We start from the raw sequence: 22,346 nt of genomic DNA, 5'->3' as shown, positions 1-22,346 counted from the left end.
GCAACTCCTTGATTTTAAAATTCTCATCCTTGTTTTCAAATCCCTCCATGGCCTCACCCCTCCCTATCTCCGTAATCTCCTCTAGCCCCACAACCCCCCGAGATATCTGCGCTCTTCTAACTCTGACTTCTAGAGCATCCCTGATTTTAATCACTCCACCATTGGTCACTGTGCCTTCTGTTGCCAAGGCCCTAAGCTCTGGGATTCCCTGCCTAAACCTCTCTGCCTCGCTACCTTTCCTTCCTCCTTTAAGATGCTCCTTAAAACCTACCTCTTTGACCAAGCTTTTGCTCATCTGCCCTAATTTCTCCGTATGTGGCTCGGTGTCAAATTTTGTTTTATAACTCTTCTGTGAAGCGCCTTGGGATATTTTACTATGTTACAGGTGCTATATAAATACAAGTTGCTGTTGTTGAATATCCTAGTGAGTGAGTGTCACTGTCAGAGCTCTTTAAAAAAGTAGTTATTTATTAATGGAGAGGTGCAGCACATATTAACAGCGATACGATTTTTCTGTTGGGTAGTGCAGAAAGATTGCCTACCAACCTTTAGTATGCTGACCCTGGAAGTGTTTCTGGGGTCCATCTAATTAACATAATGGAGGTAAGCACCTGACATGAAAATAGCCTCTAATTGGAAACTTGCCCATCTGTGGACAGGAAGTTTAGTGCTACAGGATGTAGGGGCTGGCAGCTGTTTTAAGGGGCAGGCATCTTGATTACACCTTGACTTCCAAGTGGAACACTTTCTCTCTTCTAGCTTGGACAAGCTATGAGGATCAGCTAGACTGAAATATGAGTATTCCTCTAATCTCATTGATGGCATTAGGTCTGCTATCACACTGATCAATGGGAATAGTTGGGCCAATACTGGGATGGGCATGGGTACTGATGTTACCTCCTAATGCATCAGTAAATCTAGGCCCTCCTGTCAGCCCCCTCTGATGTGCTAAAATGTGTACAGGGCCAGGCTGCCCCCACGGTTGTGGAAGTGCCTGCAATTGGGCCAATTTAGCACCCAGTTGCTTATGATCAGGGGGCTGTTATAGGCGCACATTGACCAGACACTTCCCGCACTCCTGCCAATAAGGTCGCACCGAGATTAATGGCAAGAAAAGATTTAAGAAGACACACTGTCACCAAGAGGGAGCAGCTTACAAGCAAACAGAATGCACATACACACATCACATGTAGAGTCAATAAAATATTGGTTGCACAGTAGTTGTGTGTTCAGAGAATGTTCTTGCTAAGGTTTGGTATCATGATTCAGCAGATGTCAGGAATGGAATATTTCAGAGTTGAGTATGAGATTTAATGCACTGTAGGTGAAGGTATATTTGTGAAGTGCACGGGGAAAGCGTGGACAGAATTATTAATGCAGTGGCAACATTTTAAAGTCAACAATCGGTCCCCTCTATCAGAGCTTGCAGCCTGACTCACAACCAGTAATGAGTTATCAACTGCAGCATGTTTAGGCCCCTCATGGTGGTCTCTTTGGTGTGGCTGGGGGCCTTCTTCCTCCGAGGTCTTCATGATAATGCCTTTTTATGGGTCAAGGTTATGGAGCATGCAGCAGACTATAACAGTACCCTACTTAGCTGAGCTTTATTTCAAAACACCTCTGGGCTTGACTCAGCATGCTAATGGTGTACTTTCTAATTATTTTAGTGGCAGCATGAATCTCACTGTAGCTGTTTTCAGGTGGTGTCTTTGGATACCACAGAGGTCTCATGACCCAAGGATCCAGAGAGTCACCTTGACTGCACCAGAAGTCACCCACCCACTCTCCTTTCTGGCTCAAATATTGCAACACGATAAATTTCTGTAAAATGAAGGCGTCATGACTATTTCTCGGAAAGCAAGCAGTGATTTGCATAATTTGATGGTCACAAACATTTTCAGCAGGGAGGGAATGGAATCCTTTTTGATTGATTAAAATAGTGGCTTTATGTTAGAGAGCATGTCGGGCCATGTAGGTGAATTCTAGAACCCTTGATCTTTGGGAATCCTGCACTCTGTAAAGTTGCAGTTTTCTCATGCTGCTCCAGTTTTCTATGGACAGAAAATGACATTACTTGCTCAAGTAAACAAATTATTGGTGAACTGTTTAATAGATAACAGGTTGACTTTTGTTATGATTTTCCCAATGGTAGCCTGAAATGACCATGAAGCAAAAACACGGGCTGGGCAAAAACTGACAAATATTTGTAATTCATTTTGAAGCTTTCTAAAGACTAAAACAGTATTTGACCCCAAATGTATCTTTAATGCACACATCCTTTTAAATTTGAACTGCTTACCAGATTTCATACAACCCCCATTAGGCTTGGTGCTAGTACAAGGAGCTTATGTGATAGGAGCATATGCTAATTTATAAGAACATAAGAATTAGGAGCATGAGTAGGCCATATGACCCTTCAAGCCTGCTCCGCCATTCAATAAGATCATGGCTGATCTTCGAGCTCAACTCCATTTTCCTGCCCAATCCCTATATCCCTTGATTCCCTTAGAGTCCAAAAATCTATCTATCTCAGCCTTGAACATATTCAATGACTCATCATCCTCAGCTGTCTGGGGCAGAGAATTCCAAAGATTCACAACCCTCTGAGTGAAGTCATTTCTCCTCATTTCAGTCGAAAATGGTTGACTCCTTATCCTGAGACTATGCCCCCTAGTTCTGGTCTCTCCAGCCAGGGGAAACAACCTCTTAAAATCTACGCTATCAATCCCCCTCAGAATCTTATTTGTTTCAATGAGATCACCTCTCATTCTTCTCAAACTCCAAAGAGTATAGGCCCAATCTACTCAATCTCTCTTCATAGGACAACCCTCTCATCCTGGGAATCAATCTAGTGAACCATTGATGCAGCATCTCTAAGGCATGTAAGCCATTTGTCAGAAAAGGAGACCAAAACTGTGTACAGGTATGGTCTCACCAAAGTCCTGTACAATTGTCATAAGACTATCTTACTCTTGTACTCCAACCCTCTTGAAATAAAGGCCAACATGCCATTTGCCTTCCTAATTGGAATGAGGACGAATTACCACCAATGATGTCTCTGCAAGATCCTGCAAATCGCCTGGGAGGACAGATGCACCAGTGTTAGTGTCCTTGACCAGGCCAAAATCCCCAGCATCGAAGCACTGTCCACACTCGACCAGCTCCATTGGATGGGCCACATTGTTCGCATGCCTAACACAAGACTCCCAAAGCAAGAACTCCTACATGGCAAATGAGCCCCAGGTGGGCAGAGGAAACATTTCAAGGACACCCTCAAAGCCTCCTTTATAAAATGCAACATCCCCATCGACACCTGGGAGTCCCTGGCCAAAGACTGCCCTAAGTGGAGGAAGAGCATCCGGGAGGGCGTTGAGCACCTCGAGTCTTGTTGGCGAGAGCATGCAGAAAGCAAGCGCAGGCAGCGGAAGGAGCGTGCGGCACACCAGACTCTCCACTCACCCTTTCCTTCAATGACCATCTGTCCCACCTGTGACAGAGACTGTAATTCCTGTATTGGACTGTTCAGTCACCTAAGAACTCACTTTTAGAGTGGAAGTAAGTCTTCCACAATTTTGAGGGACTGCCTATGATGATTATGATTTTCTAAGTGCCCTGTTACCACTTCCTTAATAATGGATTCCAGCGTTTTCTCAATGACTGATATCAGGCTAACTGGCCTGTAGTTTCCTAATTTCTCTCTCCCTCCTTTCTTGAATAGCTGGGTTACATTTGCTACCTTCCAATCCACTGGGACCATGCTAGAATCTAGGGAACTTTGGAAGATCACAACCAATCATCATCATCATAGGCGATCCCTTGTATCGAGGAAGACTTTCCTCCACGCCAAAAAGGAATGAGTTTACAGGTGTTTCAATGAAGGACCAAATATGCAGATTCCGAACTACATCCTGAAGGCTGGAAGATGCCTGTGCATGGATTTTTTTAACGTGTGGTGGCCGCTGCACACCAGCCACCACACAGGTTTGACAGAGCTGGGTCTTGGTCCAGTGGCAAGGATTAACCAAGGTGACTGGACAACCAATCACTATCACTACAGCCACTTCTTTTAGAACCCTAGGATGCAGCCCATCAGGTCCAGGGGATTTGTCAACTTTTAGTCCCATTAGCTTCTCGTGTACTTTTTCTCTACTGATATTAATTACTTTAAGTTCCTCACTCTTATTGGCCCCTTGGTTTCCCATTATTTTTGGTATGCTTTTTGTGTCTTCTACTGTGAAGACAGATACAAAATAATTGTTTAAAGTCTCTGCCATTTCCTTATTCCCCATTATAATTTCACCTGTCTCAATCTCCAAGGGACCAATGCTAGCTTTTGCTACTTTCTTCCTTTTTACAAATTTGTAGAAACTCTTACAAACTGTTTTTATATTTCTTCCTACTTTACTCTCATATTCTATTTTACCCCTTTTTATCAATGCTTTTGGTCATCATTTGCTGTTTTCTAAGGGTCAGATTTCGGCTCCACTCTGCTCCGTTTTTCGCCCCGGAGTATCGGCAATACCTCCAGCACCCCACAGCGATGCACTGGTCTGGTTTAGTGGCGGCGCTGTGCAGAACCGCCCAGAAGAGCTGCGCTGGTGTGCAACACCCCTGGTTGTGACACCGGCACGAGTTTAGACAATTGCCCAACCCGTATGTCCCAAAGCGTGCCTCGCCCTGACTGCCTGGGAAATCAGGGCGGTCCAATGATGCCAATAGCAGAGAGAACATAAGAACATAAAAAATAAGAGCAGGAGTAGGCCACCTGGCCTCTCGAGCCTGCCCTGCCATTTAATAAGATCATGGCTCATCTGATCATGGACTCAGCTCCACTTCCCTGCCCACTCTTTATTCCCTTATCGCTCAAAAATCTTTCTATCTCCGCCTTAAATATATTCAATGACCCAGCCTCCACAGCTCTCGGGCAGAGAATACCAGAGATTTACAACCCTCTGAGAGAAGAAAGTCCTCCTCATCTTAGTTTTAAATGGACGCCCCCTTATGATGAGACTATGGGCTAGACTTCCCACTTTTGTGCAGATCACCCAAAAATGGGCGTTATTTCCAGCATGGGGGGTAAATATGGGTTTTCAGATCATCGGGCTATCGCCCATTTTCAAACCCCCTAGTTTCCATTTTATGAAATGGGCATTACCGTGAACGATCTGAAATGGGCGTTAGCTTTAAATCTCTCCAACTGTTATGTATGAATAAAGAATCTGACTGGATACTGTGAGCTCAAAGTAAAGTGTGACCTTAGTCTTTTATTGCAGGTCTCCAGAGTGCCTCTCCAGCCTGTGAGGCCTCCTTAAGTACCTGTGCTACCAAGGGATTGTGGGATCCCTTGAGGTCCAGGGGATGAGCCCTCTGTTGGCTACACAAGGTATATACAGGTTTACATACATAACAACACTCCCCCTCCGCCCCCCGCAAGTCAACAGTGTAACTATTTACAAGGTGAGTCGATCTGGGGCCTTTCTTTCCCTGGTTGATCATCTCGGTGCAACTGCTGATTTTGGTGAATTGTTTGTTGGGCTCTCGCTGGGCTGCTGTGCAGCTGGCCTTGCTGGGCTGCCTGGCGTGGTGAGTCCTGCTGCGCTGCTGCGGGTGATGGGTTCTGCTTCGTGGCCAACCATGGTGTCAGTTGCCACTGGTATGTATGTTGGGGGGGGTCAAAGCAGGTAGTGGATTGCTCTGGATAGTCCGTGAATCTGAGTTTGATTTGGTCCAAGTGTTTCCAGTGAATAAGTCCATTTGAAAGTTTGACCCGAAACACTTTGCTCCCCTCTTTGGCCACAATAGTGCCGGGAAGCCACTTGGAACCTTGTCCATAATTTAATACAAACACAGGTCATTGATTTAAATTTCGCATGACGCATTTGCATTATTATGATATGTACTTTGTTGAAGCAGCCTGCTCTCTACCTGTTCATGTAGATCAGGGTGAACTAACGAGAGCCTTGTCTTAAGTGCCCTTTTCATGAGCAGTTCAGCAGGTGGAATCCCAGTGAGTGAGTGGGGTCTCGTGCGGTAGCTAAGCAGGACTCGGGATAGGCGAGTCTGCAGTAAGCCTTCAGTTACCCTCTTCAAGCCCTGCTTGATAGTTTGCACTGCTCTCTCTGCCTGACCATTGGATGCTGGTTTGAACGGGGCAGATGTGACATGTTTGATCCCATTATGGGTCATGAACTCTTTGAACTCAGCACTGGTAAAATATGGCCCGTTGTCGCTCACAAGGACATCAGGCAGTCCGTGCGTGGCAAACATGGCCCGCAGGCTTTCAGTGGTGGCAGCGAATGTGCTTGCCGACATTATCTCACATTCAATCCATTTGGAGTACGCATCTACAACCACAAGGAACATTTGACCCAAAAACGGGCCTGTATAGTCGACATGGACCCTGGACCACGGTTTGGAGGGCCAAGACCATAAACTTAGTGGCGCCTCCCTGGGTGCATTGCTTAACTGCGAGCATGTGTTACATTTGAGCACGCAGGACTCTAAGTCCGCATCGATGCCGGGTCACCACACATTGGATCTGGCTGTCGCTTTCATCATTACAATGCCTGAGCGAGTACTGTGGAGATCATTGATGAAGGTGTCTCTGCCCTTCTTGGAGACCACTACCTGGTTACCCCACAGAAGGCAGTCTGCCTGTATAGACATTTCATCTTTGCACTGCTGGTACGGCTTTATCTCTTCCTGCATTTCCACTGTGACACTGAACCAGCTCGCGTGAAGCACACAATTTTTTACTAGGGACAGTTAAGGGGTCCTGGCTTGTCCAGGTGCTAATGTGTCGGGCTGTGATGGGTGATTGCTCACTCTTGAAGGCTTCCATAAACATGACTAAATCTGCAGGCTGTGCCATTTCCACCCCCGTGGTGGGCAATGGCAGCCTACTGAGAGCATTGGCACAGCTTTCTGTGCATGGGCCTGTGGCGGATGACGTAGTTGTATGTGGACAACATGAGCGCCCAACTCTGGATGCGGGCTGATGCATTTGTATTTATCTCCTTACTTTCGGAAAAAAGGGATATTAGTGGCTTATGGTCAGTTTTCAATTTGAATTTGAGCCCAAACAGATATTCACGCATTTTATATACCCCATAAACACACGCCGGCGCTTGTTTTTCAATCATGCTGTAGGCTCTCTCAGCCTTAGACAGACTTCTGGATGCATAAGCAACCGGTTGCAACTTCCCAGATTCATTAGCTTGTTGCAATACACACCCGACCCCGTACGACGACTCATCACATGCTAGTACCAAACGCTTACATGGATCAGACAACACAAGCAATTTGTTTGAGCATAACAATTTTCTAGCTTTTACAAAGGCATTTTCTTGGCTTTTGCCCCATACCCATTCATCTCCTTTACATAGTAAGACATGCAGTGGTTCTAACAGTGTGCTGAGACCCGGTAAGAAGTTACCAAAGTAGTTCAGGAGTACTAGAAATGACTGCAGCTCCGTCACGTTCTGTGGCCTCGGTGCATTCTCGATTGCCTCCGTCTTCGAATCGGTGGGCCTGATGCCGTCCGCCGCAATTCTTCTCCCCAGGAACTCCACTTCAGGCACCAGGAAAACGCACTTCTAGCATTTTAACCTGAGTCCCACGCGGTTGAGTCGACTAAGAACCTCCTTCAGGTTCTGCAAATGCTCGATTGTGTCCCGACCTGTAACCAAGATGTCGTCCTGGAAGACCACCGTGCATGGGACTGACTTCAGTATGCTTTCTATGTTCCTCTGGAATATCGCCGTGGCTGATTGAATCCCAAACGGGCATCTGTTGTAAATGAAGAGACCTTTGTGCGTGTTGATGCAGATGAGGCCCTTTGATGATTCCTCCAGCTCCTGTGTCATGTAGGCCGAGGTCAAGTCTAGATTTGTGAACGTCTTTCCTCCCGCCAGCATTGCAAAAAGGTCGTCAGCCTTTGGTAGTGGGTATTGATCCTGCAGGGAGAAACGATTGATAGTTACTTTGTAATCGCCACAGATTCTGACAGTGCCATCTCCCTTGAGGACTGGAACAATCGAACTGGCCCACTCGCTGAATTCGCTCAGCGAAATGATGCCCTCTCATTGCAGCCGGTCCAGCTTGATCTCTACTCTTTCTCTCATCATGTACGGTACTGCTCTCGTCTTATGATGGATAGGTCGCGCCCCCAGAATTAGGTGGATCTGCACTTTTGCTCTTTGGAAATTCCCGATGCCTGGTTCGAACAGCGAAGGAAATTTGTTTGAGACCTGAGCACACGAAGTGTCGTCAGCGGGCGATAGCGCTCAGACGTCTTCCTAGTTCCAGCGTATCTTTCCCAGCCAGGTCCTGCCGAGCAGCATGCGACCATCAGCCAGTATCGTAGGAGACCTTTACAATAGCACTGCCGATTACGGGAATCAGTTCCTTTGTGTAAGTTCTCAGTTTCGTGCGAATGGAAGTCAAGCATTGTTGTTGCCAAATTAAGTTTATCTAGGGGTTAAGTCATGACAGGAGAGCTCGGATATGTGTTATGCTCCTCCTGTACTATGTGGGAAGTCAGGGATGCTTCCGGTGTCCCTGACGACCACGTGTGCGGGAAGTTTATCCGCCTCCAGCTCCTGACGAACCGCATTGCGGCCCTGGAGCTGCGGATGGATGAACTCTGCAGCATCCACGATGCTGAGAATGACATGAATAGCACATTTCACGAGCTGGTCTTATCGCAGGTAAAGGGTACACAGCCAGATAGTAAATGGGTGACCAACAGAAAGAGCAGTGCAAGGAAGGTAGTGCAGGGGTCCCCTGCGGTCATCACCCTGCAAAACAGATACACCACTTTGGGTATTGTTGAGGGGGATGACTTATCAGGGGGGAGCAGCAGCAGCCAAGTTCATGGCACCGTGGGTGGCTCTGCTCCACAGGAGGGCAGGAAAAAGAGTGGGAGAGCTATAGTGATAGGAGATTCGATTGTAAGGGAAATAGATAGGCGTTTCTGCGGCCGCAACCGAGACTCCAGGATGGTATGTTGCCTCCCTGGTGCAAGGGTCAAGAATGTCTCGGAGCGGGTGCAGGACATTCTGAAAAGGGAGGGTGAACAGCCAGTTGTCGTGGTGCATATAGGTACCAACGATGTAGGTAAAAAACAGGATGAGGTCCTACAAGATGAATTTAGGGAACTAGGAGCTAAATTAAAAAGGAGGACCTCAAAAGTAGTAATCTGAGGATTGCTACCAGTGCCACGTGCTAGTCAGAGTAGGAATCGCAGGATAGCTCAGATGAATACGTGGCTTGGAGATTGGTGCAAAAGGGAGGGATTCAAATTCCTGGGACATTGGAACTGGTTCTGGGGGAGGTGGGACCAGTACAAACTGGACGGTCTTCACCTGGACAGGACTGGAACCTATGTCCTAGGGGGAATGTTGTTGGGGAGGAGTTAAACAAATGTGGCAGGGGGATGGGAACCTATGCAGGGAGACAGAGGGAAATAAAATGGAGGCAGAAGCAAAAGATAGAAAGGAGAATAGTAAACGTGGAAGGCAGAGAAACCCAAGGCAAAAAACAAAAAGGGCCAATGTACAGCAAAATTCTAAAGGGGCAAAGTGTGTTAAAAAGACAAGCCTGAAGGCTCTGTGCCTCAATGCGAGGAGTATTCGGAATAAGGTGGACGAATTAACTACCCAGACAGCAGTTAATGGATATGATGTAATTGGCATTACGGAGACATGGCTCCAGGGTGACCAAGGCTGGGAACTCAACATCCAGAGGTATTCAACATTTAGGAAGGATAGGCAGAAAGGAAAAGGAGGCAGGGTGGCGTTGCTGGTTAAAGAGGAAATTAATGCAATAGTAAGGAGGGACATTAACCTGGATGATGTGGAATCGGTATGGGTGAAGCTGCGGAATACCAAAGGGCAGAAAATGCTAGTGGGAATTGTGTACAGACCATCAAACAGTAGTAGGTTGGGGACAGCATCAAACAAGAAATAAGGGATGTATGCAATAAAGGTACAGCAGTTATCATCTGCGACTTTAATCTACATATTGATTGGGCTAACCAAACTGGTAGCAATGCGGTGGAGGAGGATTTCCTGGAGTGTATTAGGGATGGTTTTCTGGACCAATATGTCGAAGAACCAACTAGAGAGCTGGCCATCCTAGACTGGGTGATGTGTAATGAGAAAGGACTAATTCGCAATCTTGGGGAAGAGTGACCATAATATGGTAGAATTCTTTATTAAGATGGGAGAGTGACACAGTTAATTCGGAAACTAGGGTCCTGAACTTAAGGAAAGGTAACTTCGATGGTATGAGGCGTGACTTGGCTAGAATAGACTGGCAAAGGATACTTAAAGGGTCGACGGTGGATAAGCTATGGCAAACATTTAAAGATCATATGGATGAACTTCAGCAATTGTACATCCCTGTCTTGAGTAAAAATAAAACGGGGAAGGTGGCTCAACCGTGGCTAACAAGGGAAATTAAGGATAGTGTTAAAACCAAGGAAGAGGCATATAAATTGGAGAGAAAAAGCAACAAACCTGAGGACTGGGAGAAATTTAGAATTCAACAGAGGAGGACTAAGGGTTGAATTAAGAGGGGGAAAATAGAGTACGAGAGGAAGCTTGCAGGGAACATAAAAACTGACTGCAAAAGCTTTTATAAATATGTGAAGAGAAAAAGATTAGTGAAGACAAATGTAGGTCCCTTGCAAACGGATTCAGGTGAATTTATAATGGGGAACAAAGAAATGGCAGACGAATTGAACAAATACTTCGGTTCTATCTTCACGAGGGAAGACACAAATAACCTTCTGAATATACTCGTGGGTCTAGTGAGAAGGAGGAACTGAAGGATATCCTTATTAGGCGGGAAATTGTGTTCGGGAAATTGATGGGATTGAAGGCCGATAAATCCCCGGGACCTGATAGTCTGCTTCCCAGAGTACTTAAGAAAATGGCCGTGAAATAATGGATGCATTGGTGATCATTTTCCAACAGTCTATCGACTCTGGGTCAGTTCCTATGGACTGAAGGGTAGCTAATGTATCACCACTTTTTAAGAAAGGAGGGAGAGAGAAAATGGGTAATTATAGACCGGTTAGCCTGACATCAGTAGTGGGGAAAATGTTGGAATCAATAATTAAGGATGAAATAGCAGCATATTTGAAAAGCAGTGAAAGGATTGGTCCAAGTCAACATGGATTTATGAAAGGGAAATCATGCTTGACGAATCTTCTGGAATTTTTTGAGGATGTAACCAGCAGAGTGGCCAAGGGAGAACCAGTGGATGTGGTATATTTGGACTTTCAAAAGGCTTTTGACAAGGTCCCGCGAAGAGATTGGTGTGCAAATTCAAAGCGCATGGTATTGGGGGTAATGTACTGATGTGGATAGAGAACTGGTTGGCAAGCAGGAAGCAGAGAGTCGGGATAAACGGGTCATTTTTAGAATGGTAGGCAGTGATCAGTGGAGTGCCGCAGGGCTCAGTGCTGGGACCCCAGTTCTTTGTAATATACATTAACGATTTAGATGAAGGAATTGAGTATAATATCTCCAAGATTGCAGATGACACTAAACTGGGTGGCGGTGTGAGCTGTGAAGGGGATGCTACGAGGCTGCAGGGTGACTTGGACAGGTTAGGTGAGGGGCAAATGCATGGCAGATGCAGTATAATGTGGTTAAATGTGAGGTTATCCATTTTGGGGGCAAAAACACAAAGGCAGAATATTATCTGAATGGCGGCAGATTAGGAAAAGGGGAGGTGCAACGAGACCTGGGTGTCATGGTTCTTCAGTGATTGAAAGTTGGCATGCAGGTACAGCAGGTCGTGAAGAAGGCAAATGGTATGTTAGCCATCATGGCTAGGGGATTTGAGTATAGGAGCAGGGAGGTCTTACTGCAGTTGTGCAGGGCCTTAGTGAGGCCTCACCTGGAATATTGTGTTCAGTTTTGGTCTCCTAATCTGAGGAAGGACGTTCTTGCTATTGAGGGAGTGCAGCAGAGGTTCACCAGACTGATTCCAGGGATGGCTGGACTGTCATATGAGGAGAGACTGGATCAACTGGGCCTTTATTCACTGGAGTTCAGAAAGATGAGAGGGGATCTCATAGAAACGTATAAGATTCTGACGGGACTGGTCAGGTTAGAAGTGAGAAGAATGTTCCCGAAGTTGGGGAAGTTAAGAACCAGGGGACATAGTCTTAGGATAAGGGATAGGCCATTTAGGACTGAGATGAGGAGAAACTTCTTCACTCAGAGAGTTGTTAACCTGTGGAATTCCCTGCCGCAGAGAATTGTTGATGCCGGTTCATTGGATATATTCAAGAGGGAATTAGATATGGTCCTTACGGCTAAGGGAATCAAGGGGTATGGAGAGAAAGCAGGAAAGGGGTACTGAGGGAGTGATCAGCCATGATCTTATTGACTGGCGGTGCAGGTTCGAAGGGCCGAATGGCCTACTCCTGCACCTATTTTCTATGTTTCTATGTTTCTATGTAAGATTGGCCTTGAGGCCTTGCTGCAACACAATTTATTATATGTCTTTTTGCTCATAATGGACTGGCTCGCGCCTGTGTCCCGTTCCATTGACACCAGGAGTCCGTTTAAGTCAACCTTCAGCATTATCGTGGGACACTTTGTGGTAAATGTGTGCACCCCATATACCTCTGCCTCCTCGGTCTGAGGCTCTGGTTCATCGTGATCCACCGTGGATCTGTCCTCCTCTGCAACATGGTAGTTTGCAGGATTAGCAGGGTTAGCAGCTCGACTGCACATACGTTGGAGGTGTCCCATTGTTACACAGCCCTTGCAAACGTACCCTTTGAAGCGGCATGAATGGAAACGATGATCACTCCTGCAGCGCCAACAAGGTGTTCATGGTCTTGCATTCTTGATGGTGGACTCTGAGACATCTGCAGCTGCAGGCATGTGGGGCCTGCCAGTAAGTTGCGATTTGAAAACAACATCACTTTGTTCACAGTACTTGTAGCAGCACTCGTGTGCTGAGAGATTTGCTTAGTATTGTCACTGGTGGCAATGAACGCCTGGGCTATCGCTATGGCTTTACTCAAGGTTGGGGTCTCTACGATCAAAAATTTGTGAAGTATCATTTCATGGCCAATGCCAAGTACGAAGAAGTCTCTGAGCATGTGCTCCAAATGTCCTTCACATTCGCAATGACCTGCAAGGCGTTTCAGCTCGGCGACATATCTCGCCACTTCCTAGCCTTCAGATCTTTTGTAGGTGTAGAACCGGTACCTCGCCATCAGAACATCTTCCTTCGGGTTCAGATGCTCCCGGACCAGAGTGCACAAATCATCATGTGATTTCTCTGTTGGTTTTAGCTAGAGCAAGGAGATTTTTCATGAGGCCATATGTTGGTGCCCCGCAGATGGTGAGAGAATCGTCCTTCATTTGGCAGCGTTCACTTCTCCTTCCAGTTCGTTAGCCACAAAGTATTGGTCGAGTTGCTCATCAAAGGTTTCCCAATCATCTCCCTCCAAAAATTTCTCCAGGATACCCACTGTTCTCTGCATCGTTGGGTTCGTCATCTGTATCTTGTCGCCAGTTGTTATGTATGAAAAAAGAGTCTGACTGGATACTATGAGCTCAAAGTAAAGTGTGACCTTAGTCTTTTATTGCAGGTCTCCAGAGTGCCTCTCCAGCCTGTGAGACCTCCTTAAGTACCTGTGCTCCCAAGGGATTGTGGTATCCCTTGCGACTCCAGAGGATGAGCCCTCTGGTGGCTACAGGTTTACATAAATAACACTGACTTTCTGCCGTAAAGTGTCGCCGTCCTTGGAAGTGGTATGGCAAAGCTTGTTTCCCGTGAGTCAGGAGGTCAGGGGTCATCATTAAATGCACATAAGAGGAGACAGAGAGAGAGGGAGCAGAGAGGGAGTGAAGGCGTGTGTGGGTTGTAAGGACTGGAAGCATTGAACCCTCATGCATTTATTGGACATTGCGTTTAATATTTTTCTTACCACAGAAAGAAAGCTGGAAGCTGTGTGTGGGTGGGGCCCAGGTGCGGCTCCATGTTGGACTTAGAATGATGGGCAGGGAGTCTGGAATGACAATGGCCAACATAAAGCAGGAGGTGGGCTAATGGAGTCCATTGTTAGGCAAGGTGACCTCATCAATCAGTGATTACCTGGATGAGTTACCAGAACAATGGAGAGCCATTAAGCCCAGACTGCCTGGAAGCGAAAACCCATCACTGGACTCAATCACAGGAAGCCTTGAAAACAGGAACTTTATTGGGTGAAAGAAGAAGACCCACCCACAGGAAGCCTCGAAACAAACTTTATTCAGTCTAAAAAGACAAACGAACTTGGGATATAAAAGCATGCCATGTGGACACAGCTCTTTCTCTTGTCTCGCTGCTTTGCCCCGACAAGAATCCAACTCTCCATTTTGAGACGGAGAGAAAAAACCAGAAGAGACACCTTTTCATCAGAAGAATCAACGAGTAAGCCAATGAAATTGGTGAGCATTTCTGCACACATATCTTTGAAGATCACAGTGTGAGGGGGTATCGTGCATTCTCCCAACCAAATTCTTCGGGGTTTACACGGGAGATGTTTTAGACGTTGGGGTACTTTGATTTAGGGACCTGTTAGACAGGCCACACTGTGTATTGTACTGCATTTGTTTGTTTTACACACCAGGATGTGTGTGGTTTTACTGGGTGCAGGTGTGTGTTTGCCTTTAATAAAGCATTGCCGGTTGAGACCGAGGTATTTGTCCATGACTCATTCATCTATTCAGTACAGTAATTACTCCCAGGTCTAGAACTAGTAACGTGGGGGTGCGTCGAAAACACCTCAGGGCCACCACTTACAGAATTGGTGACCGCTGCAGGAGCTGGGTGTGCTGAAAAAGAGTTATGGAAGATATTAAGGCCAAGAGATCGGCAATGGGGGCTAAGATTTCCTCATATATCTTTGGGAAACTTAACGTAACACAACAGTGGGTACTTGATCTTTTGCTGGCGGAGAGTCCGGAGGACAAGGCCGCTGACTGGACGAGGAGTAAGGGGCATAGAAAGGCAAAAGAAAAGGCCATCTGCCTCCTGTGTCTGCAGAAGCAAGTCCAACTGCTTAAGGCAGAGCTCAAAGATTCTGAGGAGCAGTCAGCCGCAAGGGCATCATAGGAAAGAGGCTTCTAGATGAGTTGAGTGAAGAAAAGCAGGAGAGGCACACTGAGGAGGAAATCTCCCGTAACAAAAGGGCGTACCTGCAGTGTCAGGTAACAGAGGCCAAGCTCAATGAGCAGGTCGCACGGGAGGAGACCACTCGTTTAGTGAGCAAAGTAAACGGGCTGGAGGGGCAACTGAAGGATATTAAGATAACTTATGGGTAGCTAGCAGTAGTGGGGAATCACGTGCCCTGCCAAGAAAAAATCCAAAGCTTGACTCAAGGTCTTGCCAAAGCCAAAGGCATGGTTTGCTTGATGGCCTCGGGGGCAGCTCGGCTGGTCTGGGAAGAGGAAGGAGAAGATAGCGAGGATTGGGGGCAGGGTAGGGACGTCCGACCATCGCTTGAAGTGCCAAAGGGTCCCATGCATCCCATACGGCAGCAGAAATACCCGTAGATGGCCAAGGTCATGGGGTGCTGCAAAACGATTTTGTGGTCCCATTCACAACCCCACAGCTGCAAAATATGATTTCAGGTGTGCTCAAATTTACCAACGAAGGAGACCCACGGTGAACTTCACGGAGGTGGACCAGGTGGGAGGGATTAATGGATGTAACGAAGTGGAGGTTCACAAGCTGCTCTTATTTTCCCTGGTAAGGAAAATGTATCAGGCCCTATCTGCTGAAAGCAAGAGGGGGCAGGGAACCATAGAGGGCTTAAAGGAAGAAATCCTAAGAGCCATGGGTCATGCCCAAGGTAGTCCATTCTCTCGGGTAGAAAGGACACTGCAACTGGCTGGGGAAGCACCCCAGGCTTTTGCGGACCGGCTCTGGCCAGTATATAATAAAGCCTGTCATGGAGTGCTGGACCGAGCGCAGTTACAGGGGGAGCCAAGGAACCATTGACTCCAGACCCTAGTGTCAAAGAGTTTGCCCCGGATTAGGGTAAAGTCCGAGAACTGGTTTGACTCTGAGAATCTCCAGAACACAGAGGCTGATGTGCTCCATCACATGAGTCTGGCATTTAAGGCCAGCGTGGAGGAAGAGGTCAAACCACTTAAAGGGAAGGTTCACGAGTTAAAGGCCTGTGAGGGTAGTAAAAGGGAATGGCGCCAGGAAGGAAGTAGCTCAGAGAGGGCTAGGACGTGTTTTGGGTGTGGGAAGACGGGACACTGGAGGAGAGACTGCCCGGCCCCAAGGAAGGGACAAGGCAAAAGGGATCCTCCAGTACCTAAGCCAAAACCTGTCAAGGCGAAGGGACTGACCCCGGAACAATTTGATGTTCTGGTGGCCGCCCTTCGGACAACTTTTGTGCCAGTGCAGGAAAGGGCAGACACTGCTGTGAGCAGGGACTCCTCGACCGCTCCGGTAATCCCACCACCCTGACTAGCACGCACCCAGTCTGAGTACCTGTGTTCGCTCATGTACTATGAGTGGAGTAGACCATGCATGAAGATGGGGGTGGAGAAGGTAGTGGGGAAGTATTTGTTGGGCACCAGGGCTTCCAGCACGGTGATTCACGCAAATGATCCGCCTATCTCACCTTTGTCTAGCAAGGTTCCACACAATCTGGTAAGGTTCGCAGGGAACGAGCAGGTGGGGTCGATCTCCAGGCCACTAGCCATTGATTTAGGATCACTCCACGCAAAATGGAAGTGCGTCCTACTGAAATGGGAGCAGCCGGGGTCAGGGGTCCTAGGGGCCGACTTCATGTTAGCCCACACAATCATAGTGGATTTAAGGAATCACTGCCTTTGGGGAGCAGTGGGTTCCAATGAGGAGGAAGAATTTGTAGTGATCCCAAGGAAGGGGGAGGGTAAAGGCACAGTGTGTACAATGAAGCCGAAGGATAGTTACGTGTAAGGGCTGGTCTCTGAGGGGGTCAGGTTCCCTTCTGACCAATTTCAGCCGTTCGAATCGCTCCCACTCCTTTGGGTTCTGTACTCTGGATTTATCTGGGGGATGTGACAAAGTGCAAAGGACACTGGCTTGATGCAAAAGAACTTTGATTTTATTACAGTCAAGAAATTACAAACTTATAATTACTTTAATAAGAAAGTACAATGTCAGAACTTATTCAAATGTATTAAAAAAACAATACCTTACACACTCAGAGGGGGTTACAATAGCTCATAATGACTCTAATAGAGAACAACACATTACATTCAAAGGGGGTTACAGTAGGATTACACCTCCCACCTCCCAATCCCTAATTCTAGCTAGGTTTGACTCCAGGGCAGGCAGGACTATGTTTACCAATCCTTTTTGACAGTTAGCGGTAGATCGTGGTTTCGGGGTTTGCTCGATGCGGTCGGGTCTGCTTGCTGTACCCCTTACGTCGGAGAAGACTTCTTGCTGCGCAATCTTCAGTTGGGTTGAGTCTGCTGATGCGGTAAAGCGCGTTTTGGATCTGTGGGGTAAGTACCCGTTTTCTTTGGTTAGAAATATTTTTCTACAGTCTTTTAGGTAATGTTTTACCCGCTGGTAGATTGTAGGATTAGATTGTAGAGTGCAAACTTTTCGATTCTTCTGTTTTTTCCCGTTGGAGTTTTGTTTTGAGTTTTGTCGATCACGGTGGTTTTCCGTTGATACCACGTTGGTTGTGGTCAGTTGCTGCCACGATGGTGATGTTCTTCCTTCCTTCAGGACTTCAGGACTTCGAGGCTGGAGAAGTTAGTTTACAACTGTCGTGTTGGTTTCTCTCCTTGTCTTAATGACATCAGCTTGGCCTCAGTTGTATGACAAAGTGTGTCATGCCCTCTGTTGAAAACAGGGGGCCAGTTATACGGTTTGAGTGGTTCTAATCTTGGTTTCAAATCAGTTCAGAATTCTTTGTTTGAATTTGGCGGGCTTGACTTCTCTTTGTAATATTTTGTCAGGCTCATTAAAAGTTAATATGTTTTGAGTGGGTTGATGATCGAAAACTATTTCCTAATGGAAATATTAGCTTGGTAATCGCAATGTCTTTTTGAACTTAGTTTTTCTGTGCTGGATTGAGCCTTTTTGTGATGTATATGCTGAAATTTAGGTTGATGGCTGGCTATCTCTGGATTATTTGTTGTCATGTTAATGTTTCTTGTGGAGAAGGATTCTCAAATACACATTTCTCCAGACAAGTTAACATAGTCTCAACACTCAGTCATCAGGTTGTCTCCTGTTAGTTCTTTAGGCCCGCCCACAGCTTTGAATTTGTCTTTTAAAATCCAAAATTCGATTAAAGTTCGTAGTTTCTTCCATAAGCATTTTAGGATTTCAAACTTTCTGGTAGATAGTTCCAAATTAAATTTCTTTTCGAATGAGCCCAAACACTGGGGGGGGGTTCTTGTGTATTTTGCACCCTTCATACGACCTAGAGCAATTGGTCAATAATACCCCGGCTGAGTACCAGGCTTACGTGCGGGACAATCTTGCATCATTCGCCACACACAAGCATGACTGCGGTAGGGTGACGCGGGTAGAATTCAGGGTACAAGGAGACCCCATGTCCCGACCGCAGAAACAGTATAATTTCCCCAGGGAGGCATAGGCCAACTTAGAGACGACATTGGGATTCCTGATAGCCCAGGAGGTGTTGAGGCCCATAGCCACACACCATGAACTCTCCACTTTGGTCCGTTCGGAAACCAGACCAGTCGTGGAGGACCATCGTGGACTATTGGTTGCTCAACAAGAACATCCCACCTTGCGCGCCCACTGTCGCAGCTGTAACCGACCTGATAGGGACATTCTAGCATCCGCCAACACATTCACGGTGCTGGATATATTGAACGGGTTCTGGTCAATTCTCCTCAAAAGAGAGGACCAGTACAAGTTCGCATTCACATTTAAAGGGCAACAGTATACCTGGACATGCCTTCCCCAGGGTTTCCACAACAGCCCCTCCATTTTTCACCAGTGTATGGCCAACAGTTCAGCAGACCTCAGCCGTTGATGCAGTATGTGGACGATTTGCTTCTGTTCTCCGACGAGGGGGAGGAGCATGGTCCGCTGCTGGCTGAGCTGCTGGAGCTGTTGAAGGACATCGGGTTCAAGGTCAATCCCAAGAAAGCTCAGATCGGTCAGAGGGAAGTCAACTTCCTCGGGCTGACCGTCAAGGCTGGGAAAGGGCTATAGACGAGGCCAAACAGAAGGTGTAGCAGGAGTTACCAGCCCCCACGATTGTGAGTGAGATCCTTCCTGGGGATCATGGGGTACTGCAGGAATTTATTGAGGATTACGCCGCCACGCAGCCCCTCTACTTTGGCTCCTCGGCAAGGGGGAGTCGGATGGGAGTGGGATGAGGACTGCTCGGCCGATTTCAATCGTCTCAAGGGAGATCTGCAGATGGCACCCACATTAGGGGTGATTAATAGCAGGGAGGACTTCTTTTTATAAATAGCAGCCAGTGGGGACAGTTTGAGTACGGTGCTGCTCCAGGAGTGGCACAGCAAGCTGAGACCCGTGGCTTACTCCTCAAGAGTCCTCACAGATGTAGAACGGGGGTACTCCAATCGCGAGAGGCATCTCCTTGTCACGATTTGGGCCGTGAAGTGCACCCAGCTCTTCACGGGGTCATCCCAGACCATTCTACGAACTCGCCATACCCCCATTCAGATGTTATTAGATGGGAGGATAAAGGATGGCGCAGTGAGCAGTGCTCACATTGCTCGCTGGACTTCATTGCTCCCACAGATGAATCTGAGAGTGCAAGGGCTGAGTGAGCCCAAGCTGGCAGCTAACATGACCGATGCATGGACGGCCCATAAGTGTTCGGTAAAGGGAGTATGGGACGTAGGCTTAGGATTTCGGGCCGCGTTACACCCCACGGGCCGCGAAATATATGTCGATGGATTCAGTTCGAGCATGCCGAACTGTCGGCGGTGGTGTATGTCGTTACTCACACCGATGAGTTCCCGACCCCATACACCATCTGTTCATATTCCATGTTCACATGTAATTTGTGCACCGAATACTTGCCCATCTGGTCTCATCGCGGTTTCACATCCGCAAACGGGAAGCCCTTAGCAACCAAACCACTGTTGCAAAGGATCTTAGATGCCACGGGAACCCAGGGAAGCCATTATACTCATACAGTAAAGGCCCATTCAAGACAGAGCCCAGAGGGTAAGGCAACCAAAAGGCTGATGAGTTAGCCAAGGAGGGAGCCAAAACAGGAGAGTTTTGGGACCCATACGGATCCAGCCCAGTAGCAGCGATCCAGGACAAAGGGGGGACAGAAGGGAGTGTAGCGGTAGCATTGGCCCCAGACTTGAGGAAAGTCCAGGCACAGGATTCCGCCCTAATAGTTGTCCTGGAGCAGCTGGCTAGGGGAGAAAAGGTAGAAGGCCCGTTCGGGGTAGCGGGCATTACTTTAAAGGAGGGAATGCTTTTCAGGGGGGATCAGTGGGTAGTTCCAGAACAAAACCAGAGGGAATTCCTCCAGATAGCTCACGGGGGCCCAGGAGCGGGACACTCAGGGCTGGAGACTACCTGGTAGAGGGTAGAACAGGCAGGGTGGTGGCCGCAACTGAGGGAGGATGTCCGTGATTTATGCGCAGCGAGCAACCCCGATCCCCAGAAAAGAATGGTTCCCATGGGACACACAAGATAGGTAGAGGGACCATGGCAGTCGATTACATCGTCCCATTGCCCACCGCAAAGGGGGGTTACAAGTACTGTTTGGTCCTCGTGGACGTTTTCTCAGTGGGTTGAAGCCTTCCCTTGTCGATCAGCCACAACGCTGGTGACTGCAAGGATCTTGGTGAGGGAAATGTTCTCTAGGTGGGGACTGGCACAGATCGTGGAGTCCGATCAGGGGAGAAACTTCACAGTCAGATCATGCAGGCTATCTTGAAAGTGCTAGGGATAGAAGGGAAATGGCATGTGGCTCACATCCCACAGTTATCGGGGATTGTGGAGCGACTTAACCGGACCATCAAAGAAAGGCTGCGGAAGGAAACAGGACAGTCACCAAAAAAGTGGGTTGAGGTCCTGCCGTTTATCCTGATGGGATTCCGAGCCAGACTCTCCAGAAGCACAGGGTATTCCCCGAATGAGCTCATGACTGGTAGGGTCATGCACACGCCCACCCATGTTCTGGCGCCGGTTCTCACAGCGGAGCAGGTGAGAGAGGTTAACCGGGACAAGTGTGTTAAGAATCTGTTCGAACACTTGAAACAGATTCATTGGCAAGCTGCCAGCACAGGAGCTATCGGTTGCTGCTCCAGCCCTGGAGAACCCATGAGTGGAAGGTAGGGGATGAGGTCATCATCCGCAATTACGCTCGGGTGGGCACGTTGGTACATGGGACCCAACAGCATCGTAGATAAGGCCAGTCCCATGGTGTACGCGGTTAAGCTTCCAAAGCGCACAAATGGTTCCATGTGAACCAGTGCAAGTTGTTTAGCCCGGGGGAAAGAGTGAGAAACAGAAAGAAGCACCAAGGCACTATAAACAGCATGGTGGACGTGGGTCTTCCTCCCATAGTTAGTAGCAGTGAGGAGCCCGTGGTGGTGGTGGTTAGGAGGAGTAGCAGGATCCCACAGCCGAGAGCACCGTGGTCGCCTCCTTACACACTGCCGAGGAGCCGTAAAAGGCCCAGGGTCGTGGAGACCTAGCGGGGCCACCCAGAGACGGGTGGCGGTGTATATAGTTTCCTTCTCAGTTTCGTGTTTTACAGAGTGTCTTTTGATGAAGCCAGACCTGTGGAGGTATACCCTCTCACACAAAGGTTGTTGTTTCTTTGTATCTTCACAGGAAGCCGAGAGAAAGATGGAGACAACACTGGTAATCATTCTTTGGAGCTTGGCTGGAACAGGGTACAGCAGGAGGGGGGACGCTGAGTTGTCCTTCCTCTACAGATGTACTGGGGGGAACGGACCCACCATGACACAGGGGACACGGACGGGATGGCAGCCTACTTCCACGAGGGAAGGTGGCCAGGGTGGCTGGGGTCGAATTCGACGAAATAATCCAGCCACGCCAGGTTCACATATGGGGAGGCTTCTATACAGTGTCCCAGACTGAAGGTCACAGCCACACGGGTTGGGGTGACCGAGGACAAGCGCGTATGCTTGAAGTGCAAGGGACACATTCCCCCGGGATGGTGGTGGTGGCTCAGGAAATTGAGTCAGGACACGGGGAACCAGACAGCAGACTAGGAACGACTGAGGAACGATCACGGGGTCAAAGGGGGGAGTGGAAGTGTGCTGGGACAAGTGGTGGAAGGAGGAATTTCTGTGTGTAGGTGGGGG

The 22,346-nt window shown here is 47.9% G+C and overlaps 1 protein-coding gene across 5 annotated transcripts in view; it reads left to right on the top strand.

Annotated features, from left to right (window-relative positions):
- Nucleotides 1-22,346, top strand: part of LOC139247491 (E3 ubiquitin-protein ligase MARCHF1-like) — an 801,353-nt gene that overhangs the window by 112,040 nt on the left and 666,967 nt on the right. For 4 of the 5 annotated variants that reach the window (XM_070871648.1, XM_070871642.1, XM_070871641.1 and 1 more), the window contains one exon: nt 21,850-21,879. The exons of the other annotated variant lie outside the window; for it this stretch is intronic. The gene's annotated coding sequence lies outside the window, so the exon portion shown is untranslated. The remainder of the gene's footprint in view (nt 1-21,849; nt 21,880-22,346) is intronic. 5 annotated transcript variants of the gene reach the window in all.

This window comes from Pristiophorus japonicus, chromosome 2 (assembly GCF_044704955.1).
Source record: "Pristiophorus japonicus isolate sPriJap1 chromosome 2, sPriJap1.hap1, whole genome shotgun sequence".
Lineage (NCBI taxonomy): Eukaryota > Metazoa > Chordata > Chondrichthyes > Pristiophoridae > Pristiophorus > Pristiophorus japonicus.
Note: the sequence above shows the minus strand (reverse complement) of the source record. Positions and strands in the feature narration are given on the sequence as shown.